At 38.4% G+C, this 17,427-nt stretch overlaps 1 long non-coding RNA gene across 1 annotated transcript; it reads right to left on the bottom strand.

Moving 5' to 3' along the window:
• Nucleotides 1-9,410: 9,410 nt before the first annotated feature.
• Nucleotides 9,411-10,504, bottom strand: LOC145795291 (uncharacterized). The gene is made up of 2 exons (XR_014335944.1): nt 10,134-10,504; nt 9,411-9,670 (listed from the first exon to the last, which is right to left on the bottom strand). It is a non-coding gene; the product is annotated as an uncharacterized LOC145795291 (long non-coding RNA).
• Nucleotides 10,505-17,427: the final 6,923 nt, after the last annotated feature.

The raw sequence follows: 17,427 nt of genomic DNA, 5'->3' as shown, positions 1-17,427 counted from the left end.
CTAGGGTAAAATGCATTTAAATTTAAGAAATACACAAATTGTAATAGAGTTTAGAAATTTAAAAAAAAAATGAGCTTTTATTTTTGTCTTCATCTATTTTTGATTTTTTTTAGATTTTAATTAAAAATCTATTTATTTTGATGCACCTAATATAAATATACTTAAAATTTTAATATTTATGAGAAGTCTGAAAAAAATTTCACTAAAAAATAAAAAATATGAAAAACTGCTTATTTTTTCTTCTTTTTATTTTTATTTTTAGTAAGCTTTTTTTTTTCTTTTTTTCTTTGTTTGTTGTTAATTTTGGCTAGTACTTTGTTCGGTGGTACTGTATGGGTGTGCATATGTGATGTCAAACTTGGGTTATAAATTGATGTTAAAGAAATCAAATGTTGTTATTAAAATGTGCTAATTTTCCTGTCTTCTCTAATAGGATCAAAATTTCGTTTCCATACATTCTCTCGGTTAGGTTGGAAATGAAAATAGAATTGGAAACTTTTCAAACTTTTCGAAAACATGAGAAATAACAAAAGGATTTGAAAGTGTATGAAAATATTTAGGAAAAAAAAACTTTTATTGATGTTAATAAATTCTCAATAATTAATTACTTGAACATAAATTCTCAAAAGACCCATGCCGAAAGGCACTCCTGTGTAATATATGTGGTGTTTGCTCTCAAATGTGCTTACGTTATTATTTTGAAATAATTGAGTTACTTTGAATGCAAAGTGTAGGCATGGAAGTTGTGAGCATTATGTTCTATTGGGGTGGAAAGATTTTGCGCAATCACGATGAAGGTGTGTCGTACGACACCGAACCTCAGGGGTTGTATAATGTGCACAGGGGGATAACATTGGGTGAGTTGGAGGCTATGATGGTGTCGAAGGTTGGTATGCATGGGGAAATAATGCGATTAGAGTTTAAATGTAGACTCCCATGTCGGGGGAAGTATAGGTTGCTGCCAATCAAAGATAATGAAACCTTAAGTAATGTCTTAGAGCTCCCACATAAATTAGGCCCTGATTATTTTTTGGAAATCTATGTGGAGAAGGAGAGCAATTTTGGTGGCATAGAGATGCCAATTCCGGTGGGTGGGACATTCACTCAAATGTTGACACAATCGCAATCCCCTGACAATACACTTATATAGTCTGCACACATGTTCCCTGAAGATTACCCTCCGTTCAATCATTCTCAGAGTTACAATCAATTAAATGCATCACAGAACGTAGATGGTTATTACAGTGCCAGAGAAGGTCCAAGTGCTTCGACAACGTATAATCCGATGGTTCTTACAACCCCATATCCCCACTGGAATGAAGAATGTCCACCGGTTTGTAATGTTCAACGTACAACGGAGACGGCTGTCCAAAATTATGCATCCTCCGATGATACAGTGCCATTGTTTGACGAGGTTGGAGTAAGTGATGAAGATTCCGTGGAAGATGTGGATGGCGCATGGGAAGGTACAAACAATGACTCCGGTGATGACGAGGTTGGAGGGCATCATGATATGCAAGAGGTACACACAAATGTCCATATCCCTTTCTACCATAATTTGCATTTCGACAATGATGGTTCCATCACTGCCGTGATGTTGTCGAACGTTGGCCATTGTGGGACTTTGAAACTGCTCATTTGGAGAAAGGAATGATATTTACTGATAAGAAAAGACTAGTGCACGTTGTTCAGTTGTATAACCTGAAGTGCAATCGAGAATGCAAGGTCGTAGAATCCAAAGGAAACAGTTGGGTGGTCGAGTGCAAGCACGGCTGAAACTGGAGGGTTCAGGCAACGAAGTTGAAAGACAAAGATTTCTTTCAAATTAGAAGGTTTGAAGCGCCGCATCAGTGTGTGTACCCTAGAATGAATAGGGACAATTGTAACCTCAAGTCCGAGGTCATTGCTCATTTCATCAAGGCACAAATTGCGGTAAGTGCCATAGTAGATAGATTATTATTTTTAGGAATTCATTATGACTGTAATGTATTCAAATATAATTTATATTTGCAGATATCACCAGAATTGCCTCTTGCTACCATAATTGAGGTCGTGAAGAAGAAGTTTCAGTTCACTATATCATATAAGAAAGCGTGGCTTGCAAGGACGAAGGCAGTTGCAATGGTGTTTGGTGACTGGGACGAGTCGTACCGAAGGTTGCCTAGATATATGACTGCATTGCAGGCATTCAATCTAGGCACAGTTGTCATGTGGGACATGATCCCGAATTTGCACTCTACCTCAATCGGAACTGAAATGTACATGAACTATGTGTTCTGGGCATTTAAACCTGCAATAGAAGGCTTCAAGTATTGTCGTCCAATGATATGCATTGACGGCACACACTTGTACGGGAAATACGAAGGGAAAATTGTTGCAGCCATTGCAGTGACTGCTGCGGACAAGATTGTACCTCTTGCCTTTGCCGTTGTTGGCAAGGAGATGATCGAGAGTTGGGGTTGGTTCATTACTCTGCTTAGGTGACATGTGTGCCGTGATCGAGAGGGGGTCACATTGATATCCGATCGACACACAGCTTTGCTTAGTGTCCTGTCAAGAATTTGGGGCAATCCAGCAATTCAACCAAGAGGGTACCATAGGTATTGCTTGCGACACGTAAGTAACAATTTCAATGAAAGATTCGGCAATACAGTAGCGAAGGATCTTGTGTGGAGAGCTGGTTCTGCATGGCAAGTGAGGAAGTTTAACAAGATTATGGACGATATCTACAAGCTCGAGAAGAATGTTGAACGGTGGTTTAGACGGATGAACCCTATTCATTGGACATTGTGCCATGATGGTGGCTGTCGTTGGGGCATATTGACGACAAACCATATAGAGGGTTTCAATGGTGTACTGAAAAGCGCACGCAATGTTCCCATTACAACATCAGTTGAGATCACTTTTTATCGGCTCGTGAAATATTTTGATGAGGGTAGGACCATTGTTGAAAATGCGAGTAATCAGGGTCACTTGTACACGACTAATGTTCAACGATGGATTGACGAGCACCAAGCTAAAGTGAATGTGCATATGTTGGTACCAATTAATAGGTAATTTTTATTGGATGCACCGAATTCACTACACTTTAACATTTCACACTCGTCGATCATTGATGTTAGTCTATATTTAAACATATATGCATATTAATCCACGTACATACATTTTTCCTGCAGGGGAATAGTGGAATATGAGGTGAGGACAGCACCGCATGGGATGGGGGGGTGCTCGTCAAATAGTTAGTCTCCGACCACCAAGTTGTTCATGTGGGAAGTACACATTATTTCACTTGCCATGTTCCCACATGCTTGCTGTGACAGCAGACTTGGGCGAGGACCCTTTTCCTTTCATTACACCAGAGTACAGGTTGGAAGTCCACAAGCGTATCTTCGCACAGAAGTTTAGGCCTATGCCGCACGGGCAATATTGGCCTGACAATGATTACCCAACTATGCTTGCTATTCCAGCTCGACAACGTGAAGTTAAAACGGGTCGTCCTCAACATAGCCGCATACACAACGAAATGGATACTCCCAGACAAAGTGGATTGCACCATTGTAGTTTGTGTTTGCAAAGAGGGCATGATAAGAAAAAATTTCCAGCGAGAATCCGATCGATTCGACAGTAGTTTTTTGTCTTCTTTACATATTAGTTCCACGCTACTTTCTTTGAATTGGAGTCAATGTAATATTCAATGAATCAGTATTCAGTAAATTGATAATGTGTTTACGACTTCAATTACTAATTACATAGATTTGGTCAAATGTGGCAAATCTCTTTAATTGCTTTAGTTGTTGCAAGTGTCCTTTGTGCACTGGATTGTGCAGACTTTGGTGCGTTGATGGTCGATTGTGTCTTGACCTCGATGGACACCAGTTTATCTAATGTTAGAAAAATGCAAATATTCACAGAATGAATTGATAATCACTAATATAAATGCAGTTTATATTCAATGTTTTGCCACATTTTGTTATGTGGGAAACTAATTTTGTTTTTAATTTTTTTTCCAAAATCCATTACGTGAGTAAAGGCCCATTTCATGAATTCAATCATTTCTCGGACATTTATTACGTATTCGTATATGTTTAGTTCTTGTAAAAAGTTTGACTAATGTATTTCAAATCTACATAAAACCCTCTTCAAACCTTCATACTTCTTTCCTGTCCAAATGACAACTCCTTTAAAGTGAAAGCACGTTTTTTCATGTCATACAGGTTGACGTGACAACACACTGACAATAACTTTAATCACATAGGTACCATGTGAACCTTATCTCCTATGACAATAATGTCAAATGAATTACTAATCACCAATATAAATGCATGTCATATTTAATGCGTTGCCACATTTTGTTACGTCATGAATCTTTTTTTTAGTTTCCAAAAATTCATTACGTGAGGGAAGACCATTTTATCAATTCAATCATGTGTCTTAAATTTAGTACATATTGGTAAATGCTTAGTTGTTCTAAAAAGTTTGAGTAGTGGATTTGAAATCTACTTAAAGCTTGGGTTTTCATGTCATAAAGCTTAACGTGACAACGCACTGACAATATCTTTAAACTCACAGGTACCATGTGTACCTTATCTCCTATCACAATAATGTGAAATGAATTACTAATCAACAATATAAATGCATGTAATATTCAATGTGTAGCCACATTTTGTTAGGTGGTGAACTGTTTTTTAGTTGTGAAGAAATTTTTCCAGGCAACCCTTTCTTTTTGTTTTCCCTAACTTGTTGCAGTTTGTATACCTGTGATATACTGTCAGGTCGTATTCTAATTTTGTCAGCATATGTATGTACTATTGTCAAACTTCTTGTTATCGGATATCGATTTCATATATGAAAACTTGTGCAGGTCTATGACTCATTTACCAAAGGAGATCCCATTATTGATTCATCAACATCGAGCCGATACGATATGGCATCAGTCGGTATGAATTATTTACTTATAATCGATATTTGAATACTACACAAACACTGTAGTTGTTACATAATATAATGTGAAACTATAAATGTTAGTCCATGGATCATCCTATTTGGACATTTCAATGGCTTAGACAAATTTTCCCAAGTGTAAACGTTAGTCCATAGAGAGAGAACGAAGAAGATTATATTAAATGGACCGCTAGCTTAACCAAAAAAAAAATGGTTAAAAAGTTGATAATCATCAAGTTTAACAATTATCCCAAGTTCATGCTTACGATGAAATAAAGGACTTTTAAATACAATTCCTAAAATAAAAGAAGAAATAAATATCACAAACAAAATTCTTTTTTATAGAGGTTGAATTCATAATCTTATAGCACACAATAATATTATATAATCATCAAATCAGAAGTCCTAGTTCATCACCCATTACCTACTCAAAAAATTATTAAATAATCCAATTTCAGCGACTTATAGTACCATCGCAATGTGGAAAACTAGATCTGTCTACTTCCTTACTTGAACAACATTATTTCAATTGATAAATTTCAATAAAAAATTTTAAAAATAGGTGGGGTTTGCCCTTTCAAAAATAGTTAAGTGTTGTAGCAGCGGGAACCACCCGCGGGTTTTTGGAATTCATAGTACGAACTGTTTTCACACTATTAACCCACATTGACTTTTTCAATTTTTATGAGACGATTTTCAGTATAATTTACATGAATTGTTTGTAGTTTTTTTTTTAAACTATAATTTCAGAGTTGCGTATTGGCCTGTTGGTGCAACTTTTATTTTTAAATAAGTTGAAAAAGTTAATTACCATAATGTTAGAGAAATAATGCTTTCGGCATCTTTTTTATTACTAACCTTTAACTTACAATAAACTGTACCAAATAAACACATGAAGGGGTTCGTTTGGGATGTGGGTTGACTTTTTGGCTTTTTAACTTTTTGGTTATTTTAGCATGGGACTAAAAAGCTTCACTTGGGATAGGCTTTTTGGCTTTTGTAAAAGATAAAATGAAATGAATATTGTTTAGATGTAACATTTTTGTGTTATTGGCTTTTTAGCCTATTTTGTCTTTTTGCCATGGCGAACAATGGACCAGTTGTTCATTCCTTCTCTTCTACCTACTTAATAAAGTGAGTCAACATTATTTCTTGTAAAAATTGTCATCGCGTAAGTAGTTGGGAACATTAAATAAATAACACCACATGATACTCTAGGATGACTCAATAATTATCCTTGCTAGTTGGCTAATTATGTAGTACTCTAGGAGAAAAATATGTTGATTCACTTTTGTTAAATAATTAAGAAATAATAAATAATTCACTTAATATGTTATGATTTCTCATTTGTTGATTCATCTGTGAAGCGTTTTGCCAATTCCGAATAACATAATCTTCTACTTGCCAGCGATTTCTTATTTTATATTTTCACTGTCCTAAAAATTATATAAAATAAGAACACAAACAATTTCAATTATTGACAAAGTGACCATTTTAGCTTGTTCGTTTACTTAAATAACTTTTAACTTATTTCATACTACAACAACTTGCATTAATATAGTTCGAGCGACATTTTTCATTTCAAAATAAAGGGCTTTAAACTCTTCAAAATATATTCATTAGTCTGTAATATTTCATTGTATTCATTTGATCCCCAACTTATTTAATTCTTATCTCAATGATAAAATGACGACTTAGTTATATTTTACGCCCTTCTAATTTAACTGAAAACCACATAAACCCCCATTGCAGTCTACAGTGAAGGGTACAACCCAACTTCGTTAACAGGTGTACCAAACATTCTAAAACTTATATTAGTTTTGATGGAGCCTTTTATTTCTATGTCATGACACTGCAAATCTGTGTCTGTATGTATTTATCTTTGTACATTTACACCACTTACGCACTATGCACCACTAAAATGTTGGTTATCTCACCCACTGTTTCAGTTATAAGAAGATGGGTTCATTACGAAAAATCAATTGTCATTTGTACAAGCATTATGTCTCTTACACACAACGTTGTCTTGTGCAGGTGAAAGATCAGCCGAAATTGAAATGCCGACAATTTGATTCGGGCATATGGGACACCGCCTTGGACCATAAAGTCCTACGTTGCCTACTCCATGCGGGGTTCTATGGGGTGTATCGGATCGGACCTATTCGATTGGACCACCATCTCGTTACAACTCTCATTGAGAGGTGGCGCATTGAGACGCGCACATTTCATTTTCCTGTTGAAGAGTCCACAGTTACATTACAAGATGTGGCTATTCTATTTGGCCTACCAATTGACGGACACGCAGTAACTGGAAAAGACCCAGGAAATAAGTTGGATGAATTGATAGCGCTATGTGTGGAGTTGTTAGGAGCAGCACCTACACAAGAAGACTTCATAGGCTCATCGCTTAAGTTGAAATGGATATCAGAGCATTTCCGTCACCTTCCACATGATGCATCCGATGAGACGGTTCATCATTATGCTCGAGCCTATATTTTGTGGCTTATTGGGAGGGGGTACTCGTCCCCAATAAGTCACAAAATATAGTCAAGATGATGTTTTTGCCACTACTTAGAGACTTTGACCATATCCAGGAGTACAGCCGGGGTGGTGCCACATTGGCATGTTTGTACAGGATGTTGTGTCGGGCAACTAAGGCTGATACAAAGGAGATAGCTGGCCCACTAGTGTTGTTACAAGTGAGTTACAATGACTTGTAGTTTTATCTCATATTCTCAATTGCCATGTTTTCTAAAGTGCCAACTGTAATAAATTAATAATGGCATCATTCATTGTAGGTTTGGGCGTGGGAGAGATTGAGCAGGATCGCCCCTAGTCGGAAGTCGAACATTGCTGCTGGCGAGCGTGCCATAGGGGAGGGCGACCAGCTGTTACCACCTGGCCCGCAAGCTTGCAGGTGGAGGGTTCTCTTTAGCCATGAGGTGATATCGACTAATGTCGGTGTCATCTTTCAGGACTAGTTCGACCGCATGGTGAAGGGGGAGGTTTGTAATTTGTTCATGTGAATTTACCCATTTTTTTGTTTGTCAACCTCCGTTGTACGAATAGATCTCTAAATTATTGCATTGCTATTGCAGTTCATATGGGAGCCTTACGGGACGGAGGATGACATCATGACTAGCTTCCCATCGTATTGTACCGTTGGTTGAGACATATAGATGGCACGAGTGCCACTTATATGCTTCGATATCATTGACTGGCATCTCTCCAACCAGGTGCTTAGACAATTTGGACGAGTTCAGAGTGTGCCTGATCGCTTTGACGCCCACTTGGCTATGCATTTTAAAGATAGGCGTGGCAAAATGGCCATTGATTGGGCAAAGGAATACCAGACATTTATTGGTGAGTAGAACAACCAACGCAACACCATTGTCCATGCTGAGAGGAGCAATGAAGTGCTTACATCTTCAGACCCATACATGTTATGGTTTCGCCGTCATACACATCTAGTACTTAGTAATCCGAGTGACATTGTGTAACATGCCCGGGGGGTACCCGCGCGCGTTAAACAGTTCGGACCCCCGAGATCTCTTTGATCTATTTTCACGAGTGCAATGTGAAACATAAATGAGAGTCCAGATTTGGCAACTTTTATTGAAAATCCATTTTATTGCAATTTTGTCAAAAATGGACTGCGTCATCAGATCTCAGAGTCGCCACCTAATATTTATTTTGGGAAAATTAGGAAACCCATAACTCGTGCCAAGGCCACTGTTCGTCGTAACCAAGGATGCTTGGCTCGGAACCTTAGGTATGAGAGGGGAAGGTCAATAATGAGCACCCCCGCCCACCCGATCAAAGATCGGCCTTTACTAACCATGATATGAATTTTATTTTATTTATATGTTCATGTTCTGATTAGTTAATAAATCCTAAAATTTACTATGTGAAGCATACAAGTATAGACTATGCCATTCATTTTGGAGTAATTTGATATCATGCATTTTGAAAGAGTTTTGACGATGTACAACCCAAATAAATTGAGTTTACAAGCATGAAAAATCAACATCATTCCAAATTAAGCGACACAACCTCCATCCACTGGCATTCATAGAGTTATATCACATAAGCAACTAGCCTCATGGTAGAATGCTAGACATAGTAAGAAAAATACACACACACGGGATGCTAAAGCATAAAAACTCACATGTTTGACGTCCCACGAACAAGCTGCAAAACAAAGTTAGTAAAATATGCATGATCTTATATACAAAATCCTAATGCAATTCACTCATGAGATGCAACTAAAGATTCGGCTTCTAAAATATGATATGTGAATCATCTCAAGAACATGAGGTAGCGTACATAATCACATAGGAATTGATTAAATCCACAAATGCAAACTTAGCCGAATCAAGATGCATGAAACATGGATGCAAAGCATAACTATGATGAAAAATAAATATGATGTTTATGTACAAATAAAGAAAGCGAGCAAAAGAACGGGATAGAAAGAAGAGGGGCGGGGAATTATTACAACATTTAAAGAATAATTACAAACCAAATTAGAGAGGGATGAGGAGAATATTACAACAAAATAAAATCCTCACAATACACTCAAAATAAAATAAATAAATAAAATAAAAGCTTCATGTTCTTTAGAACCGCCGGCGGAAATTGGTCAATATTGGGAGATTACGCCATCTTGTTCGGAAGAAGCTAACCGACCGGCCAAATAGGCCGGCCGGCGAACTAGGCCAAGCAAAACCTGTCTTGTTGCAAAACCAAGAAAAGGAACAAACAAAAAAATATGTAGGTGGCTCAACTAACCACTACCGGTTAGATTAAAAAAGAAAAGATAAATAAAATAAAAAAAAAGTGCAAACTCACAATATAAGCCTAAAGCAATAAAACAAATATAAGATAGAACATGCAAGATTATAACGGAACTAATATGAGACTAATACACGAAAAAAAATGAAAATAAATATGAGGTAAAACATGCAAGATTACAACAAAACTAATATGAAATTAAAGTATGCGAATAAAAATAAATAAATAAATAATTATGAGCGAAACAAACCACTAGGATTATAACAACACACTATGAAATATAAAGTAAGAAAATAAATATGAGATAAACAAACTACTTGGATTATAACAAAACACAATGAAATAAGAAGCAAGAATATAAATATAAAATATAAGAAAATGAAAGATTAAAAATTCACCTTCCAAAGAAAGATTGAACTTCTTGATTTCCAAACTTCCTCTTGATCACCCTCAAGTGTAGGAAGTGTGTTCTCAAATCCTCAATTCGAAATTATGGAGTTTATGGAGTTTGTGGTATGGAAAGTGGCTAACTCTCAAGTTTTTCTCACTTTCAATCACTAAACATTCTTCCTTATGATCGAGGCGATTGATCTTTGGCTATATCAGAATTTTTGGAGTGATTTTGGTGTATGGAAATGAGGGATTTCAGTAGCTATGGAAGGTATGGGGTGTATATGGAAGATAGAAATATTTTTGGCTAAACAACTCAAATTTTCTCTCTTTTTTTCACTCTTTTCTCACTCCTTTCTCTTCAATTTCGTGGTCCTCCTCCTCTCTTACAATATGATCATTCTATATAGGCAATGAGGGAGAGTAAAGGTCAAAAAGAAGGTGGGAGACAAGAATGTGATAGGAGGGCAAATTTTCAAGGTGGTTGCATGGGATACTCCTTTATGGATGCAAACAAAATATCTTTTTGACTATGGAGGATGATTAGGTATAATGGAGGATGAGTGGATGCACTTGAATGGCTCAAAAAATGGGTAAATGGGTTGTCCCAACCGAACCAAAACCAAGAAAAATGGGCTATTGTTGTTTTGGGTCGAATCAACAAAATCTGCTTTTAAGCCCAACTTCAAATGGGCATATCTCCCCCATATGGACTTGGTCTAAGGTGGTTCTTGGGTCCAAATTGAAGCCCCAGAAGTCTACTTTCCAATGGTGGTGGCCTCACATTTAAATTCCAAGTGTACAAAGAGATATGCCTAATTTAGTGAAGGCTGTCTCGGGCTGGATCAACAAAATCTGCTCTTAAGCTCAACTTCAAATGGGCATATCTCCCTTATTTGGACTTGGTCTAAGGTGGTTCTTGGGTCTAAATTGAAGCCCCAGAAGTCTACTTTCTAATGGTGATAGCCTCACATTTAAATTCTAAGTGTACAAACAGAAATGCCTAATTTAGTGAAGACTGCTCATTTCCTTCTTAATGATTTGATACTCATCCTTTTCCTAAACCAGCTTTCTTTCATCCCCTCCTATTTCCTTCAACTCCAAACCTATAAAGAAGATATTTTTAAATATTTTTCAAAAATTTCACCTCCCTTCCATTTATTTCCACTTTGTCCTTACTCGGTTTACTGAAAAGTGCAATATTTTAATCGAAATGGAAGCCTCGGGACAGCGTAGAAACATTTAAAAAAAACATATTTTGAAAAGAGGGTTTTAAGGTCTAAAATAGTTTGGCCAAAAAAATGGGTGAAGGTTGGGATTAAAACTTAAATTCCATCTTTCTTTCTGAGAATTTTGTGAGAAACACATTCTAATTGTCATCATCGGGTAATCAAAAGAAAGCGCCCGAGTCTTAGGGCCGGTCAAAATGGGGTGTCTACAGTTGCCCCTCTTTGACAGAGCTCAAAGTCATTTCATGACGTGAGTGAATGTCAAAGCCCAAAGACGACCCTTTTGACAAGGCCGTAAGACTTGGGCAAACAAACAAGATGCAATGCAAGTGGTTGAACCCGAAGGTTGCCTACGTATCCTTTTGCAAGGAATCAAACCAGCGTAGTTCAGGGGCAGAATGGAAGTGACATGCTCAAAATGCAGTTTGAAGGTTGGACTTACACGCTTTGCGAAGCCAGTTGTTTGAAAATTCATGATTATGCAATGCAATACCATGCCATGGAGTGATGATAAAGATATGAAGATGACAACAATGAAGAGGCAAGCTTCGTGCAAATGATATGAAATATAACAGGGGATGCATTGCATTAAATGTGCCACAAGATCACATGCAAATGTGTCACGGAGAAAGGGAAGGTTTTAACCAAGGAGAACAACAATGGTGTAACCAACAGGCGTACCTAACCGTATTTTATATGGAGAGGGGGAAGGTTTTAACCAGAGAAAATGACAATGGTGTAACCAACAGGCGTATCTCAACGTATTTTATACGGAGAGAGGGAAGGTTTTAACCAGAGAAAATGACAATGGTGTAACCAACAGGCGTATCTCAGCGTATTTTATACGGAGAGAGGGAAGGTTTTAACCAGAGAAAATGACAATGGTGTAACCAACAGGCGTATCTCAACGTATTTTATACAAAGAGAGGGAAGGTTTTAACCAACGAGAATGACAATGGTGTAACCAACAGGCGTATCTCAACGTATTTTATACAAAGAGAGGGAAGGTTTTAACCAACGAGAATGACAATGGTGTAACCAACAGGCGTACCTAACCGTATTTTATACGGAGAGGGGGAAGGTTTTAACCAGAGAAAATGACAATGGTGTAACCAACAGGCGTATCTCAGCGTATTTTATACGGAGAGAGGGAAGGTTTTAACCAGAGAAAATGACAATGGTGTAACCAACAGGCGTATCTCAACGTATTTTATACGAAGAGAGGGAAGGTTTTAACCAACGAGAATGACAATGGTGTAACCAACAGGCGTACCTAACCGTATTTTATACGGAGAGAGGGAAGGTTTTAACCAGAGAAAATGACAATGGTGTAACCAACAGGCGTATCTCAACGTATTTTATACGGAGAGAGGGAAGGTTTTAACCAAAGAAAATGACAATGGTGTAACCAACAGGCGTATCTCAACGTATTTTATACGAAGAGAGGGAAGGTTTTAACCAACGAGAATGACAATGGTGTAACCAACAGGCGTACCTAACCGTATTTTATACGGAGAGGGGGAAGGTTTTAACCAGAGAAAATGACAATGGTGTAACCAACAGGCGTATCTCAACGTATTTTATGCGGAGAGAGGGAAGGTTTTAACCAAAGAGAATGACAATGGTGTAACCAACAGGCGTATCTCAACGTATTTTATACGAAGAGAGGGAAGGTTTTAACCAACGAGAATGACAATGGTGTAACCAACAGGCGTACCTAACCGTATTTTATACGGAGAGGGGGAAGGTTTTAACCAGAGAAAATGACAATGGTGTAACCAACAGGCGTATCTCAACGTATTTTATACGGAGAGAGGGAAGGTTTTAACCAAAGAGAATGACAATGGTGTAACCAACAGGCGTATCTCAACGTATTTTATACGGAGAGAGGGAAGGTTTTAACCAAGGAGAACGTCACATCCTAACACGTTTCACGGGAAAGGAGTAAAGGTGGATTCGAAATCCAAACGCGTCTCACGCAACTGGAAGAAGGTATGGTAGAATGACAAGGGGTAACCTCTACATGTAGAAGCCACCGATGCCGCTTTTCTTCCTGATCATATTCACAACTTTCCCTATTCTCCAACGGGGTGACAGACTAGGTTGGTTCAGTATCCAGAATTGAGGCGCATACATGCTACCTCAACCTATGGGGCTGCCATACAGATTTCAAGCCGGGGATACACCCCTGGGTATTTAAACCAGACTTTAGTCTCGGAAATTCCAAACCTTTTGCGTTCTAGGCATCGCCATTCGAACTCTAGTTTCCACCGTCGCAGTTGGTCTCCTAGGAACTCATTGCAATCACAGGCAGGTGGCTATACCAGACCATCTGAAGTCGTTCGGGCACGACAAACACCAAAGGAAATGCACCTTTAGAGGATTTAAGGTCTCCTAGACCATTCTTAGACCATTGAAGTCGTTCGGGCACGACAAACACCAAAGGAATTGCACCTTCAGAGGATTTAAGGTCTCCTAGACCTAGGGAGTGCACAAGATGGTGTGATACGCAAGATAGTGCGATTAAATTGAAATTGCACAAGACAGTGCGATGGAATCGAAATTGTGCGATAGGTGCTTTATTATGCGTTAGATGCACAGAATGTAAGGAGGAATTGTATGCTCGAACCAAATACCGTATACATATACTATGTACAAACAAAATACATACAAATACGGCAATACACACAGACATGCCTGTACGGTATACATACATAGATTCAGGGAATATTCTGTTTGCAGCCATCAACGGAAAGATACCGTTACTGAGAAGGCATATTCTGTTTGCTGACGTCAACGCACGTACGCAAAACACGCAAAAAAGAAAGGAAAAAAAAAAGGAAAATGCATAGACACGGGGATTCGACCCTCTGATCTCAAGTTTGGCCTTCGAGTCCTCGACCACTGAGCCATGCCACTCTTGTGACAAAATATTCAAACAAACATATATATATAGGTATATGAGACATATATATACATAAGACCAAAACAAAACAAAAGAAACATTTGTTTGTGGGGTTCGAACCCCTGACCTCGGGCTCAACCTTCCAGCCTTCAACCACTGAGCCAAACCACTGAACCCAAGCCACTCTTGTAACTAAAACGTTCAAACAAATATATATAATACATAGATATACAATATATATACATATATGTATAAATATACAATTCTCCCGCCTCTCTCTCTGTTTTTGTCTCACTCTCTCTTCCGTCATCTTCTTCGAGCGTTGTGTCTGGCGCACGATTTCAACAATCGCGGCGCCTGATCGACAGGCTATCCAATCGTGCCCCGATTGTCAATGATCATCTCAGCCTTCTTTCCTCTTTGTCTTCTCCTTCGCTCTCTTCTTAAGTTGAGGCCTGCGAGAGAGAAGCAGAGCCAAAGCCTGCAAACTTTCTCTGCCACCACTCTGCAACCTCTTTCTTTTGCATTACTCTCCTCTGTCATGGCCTCTTCACATGGTTCTCTCACTCTTTTTCCAGACCTGAACGAGTCCACGATAGAGATGACCAATTCTGACTCCCCTGAACCTCAACCACGGGCTCCTCCTCCTTCCCCTGTTTTCAACTTTCCAGCGATGTCAGTTGAACAAATCATGGCGGCACAGTCTGACATCGAAGCAAACTCGTATACGCTGAGGTCATGTGTGGAGACTGTGACAGCGGTCTCCAACTTGTCCCGTCGACTGCAGAACAGGATGTGTGAGGTACATCGGTTAAATGCACAACTCTCCCTCCTCCAACGTATGTACAAAGACGCTCGGGTAGAAATTGGTGTGCTGAAAAAGCAGAACAAAGAATTGAAACGACTAACGACCTCCGTGACTCGATTCGGAGTTTCTTCGCACAACCAATTTGATGGCCGGCGAGGAATAATCTCCTTTGGAAGTTCTGCCAAGGCTGAGGCAGAGTCTTCAAAAGCTTCGAAGGAGTAAAGATGAAACGAGGCAGCTGATGGTAAACTGTGTGCAAATGAAGCTGGTTGTAATCTTCTCCGCCGAGTTGCTGCCGAAAAACTGAGAAGATGCTACTCTCCCTCTTTTGGTTTTCTTATGTTTGTTTGTTTTTTTTGTTTTTTTTGTTTTTGTTTTTTTTGTTTTTTTTTTTTTTTTGGGAGTGAGCACTTATAGCTTCAACTCCTTTTTGTACAACTTTGATCGGGGTTGATCCCTGGTATTTAATAAAACAAGTTTGTTCTACAAATCTGGATAGCATGAATGGCACAACACTAAACATAAAAAATCATTTTGTTTTAAACTTCAAAATTGTTGCATTTTAGTGAATTCTGAACTGAATATTGAGCCTATCACTGACCAAAACACAAAACACAATCTTAATGAAATGAAAATGAAACAAAAACCATCCCAAACCACACCCTTTTGCGCTTGTCGGAGCAAAATGAACGCAAAACAGAGTAACACAGGTCGATCGCCCGACGGAAAAGCATTGTCAGCGACAACTACTGTGCATTTTTCGGTGATTGCTTGATTAAGGTGACGAGAACTCGATAGTGTGGATAAAAGACAGAAAGCCTGACTCAACTGTGCCCCTAGTTCATCACTTTTCCTTTTTTTTGTTTTTTCCTTTCTGCTAAAGCGATTTTGATCAACATGAGAGGTAAATTAGCACACTTGTTCCATTTTCTACCTTGAAATCATATAAGCCAAATTATGAGCACTGAAAATTTTCTCTTTTTGGTCCAAAGAATGGTCTGAGTTTTAAAAAATGGAATAATTTTTGAGAAAATCAGTCAACTTCATTAAAAGTCCTCAAAATCTATTTTTGCAAATGACCACTACTCGATCAACATGAAATCAACCCTTGAGATGTACACTTGAATTCATCTTGTGACTGAACTCGTCTGAAGGAGAAATAGGACAACTGAATCAAATGGGGACGAGCCATTAAATATGGATAGCCGAGCCGCATAAAGATACACCAATCAAACATGGACGAGATGAGTGAGTTGACAAATGATTAAGGCCGAACTTCAAGATGAAGCTGCCTACGTATCCCAAAGATCGGAATCAGGCCATACGTAGTTCCAGTTAAGGTTCACTCGGGTATTGACACTCTCCTTTTGTGCTCTAACTTTTGCCAAAGTCGCCCTTTCGGGTTTTCAACCTTGCGAGCTTTTCATCATTTTCATATATATATATATATATATTTTATTTTATTTTTTTATTTTTTTTTATTTATTATTTTTTTTTTTAATTTTTTTTTTTATGCTCTAACTTTTGTCTGGGTCGCCCTTTCAGGTTTTCAGCCCAGTGAGCCTCTCAAGGGTAGTACTTCTTCAGCTTGTCCATGTTGATTGGTTGTGAGAACTCCAAACCGTCCAAATCCATGAGAATGACTGCTCCTCCTGACCAGATTGATTTAATGATGTAGGGACCCATCCAATTGGGTCTAAACTTGCCCCTAGGATCGTGAATAGGAGCTCGGTTGTCTTTCAACACTAAGTCCCCTTCCCTCAAATTCCTGGATCTAACCTTTTTGTTGAATGCTCTGGCAATCCTGCGTTGATACCCCTGAATGTGGTATAACGCCTTCAACCTTCGCTCATCAAACAAAAATAGTTCCTCAAATCGGTTCTGTTGCCAATCAGCTTCTGTTATCTGACATTCAGCCATAATCCTTAATGAAGGCACTTCCAACTCAATCGGCAAAACAGCCTCCATTCCATATACCAAAGAGTAAGGGGTTGCCCCTGTAGATGTTCGGATTGATGTCCTGTATCCCCAAAGTGCAAAAGGTAACTTCTCTGGCCAATCTTTATAAGTTTCTACCATCTTACACAGAATGTTCTTGATGTTTTTATTTGCAGCTTCAACGGCTCCATTGGTTTGTGGCCTATAAGTTGATGACTTGTGAAAAGCCACGTTATACTTCTCAAGTAGAACTGCCACTTCTCCTTTGAAATGTGAACCATTGTCTGAAATTAATTCGTTTGGCACCCCGTATCTGCAGATAATGTTATTCTTGATAAATTTGGCCACATGTGATGTTTTCAACACTGAATATGACTGTGCTTCAACCCATTTGGTAAAATAGTCAATGGCAACCAAGATGA

The sequence above is a fragment of the Camellia sinensis genome, chromosome 1 (assembly GCF_055761805.1).
Source record: "Camellia sinensis isolate YWXY chromosome 1, ASM5576180v1, whole genome shotgun sequence".
NCBI classification, from domain to species: domain Eukaryota; kingdom Viridiplantae; phylum Streptophyta; class Magnoliopsida; order Ericales; family Theaceae; genus Camellia; species Camellia sinensis.
This window is presented reverse-complemented; position numbering and strand designations above follow the sequence as displayed.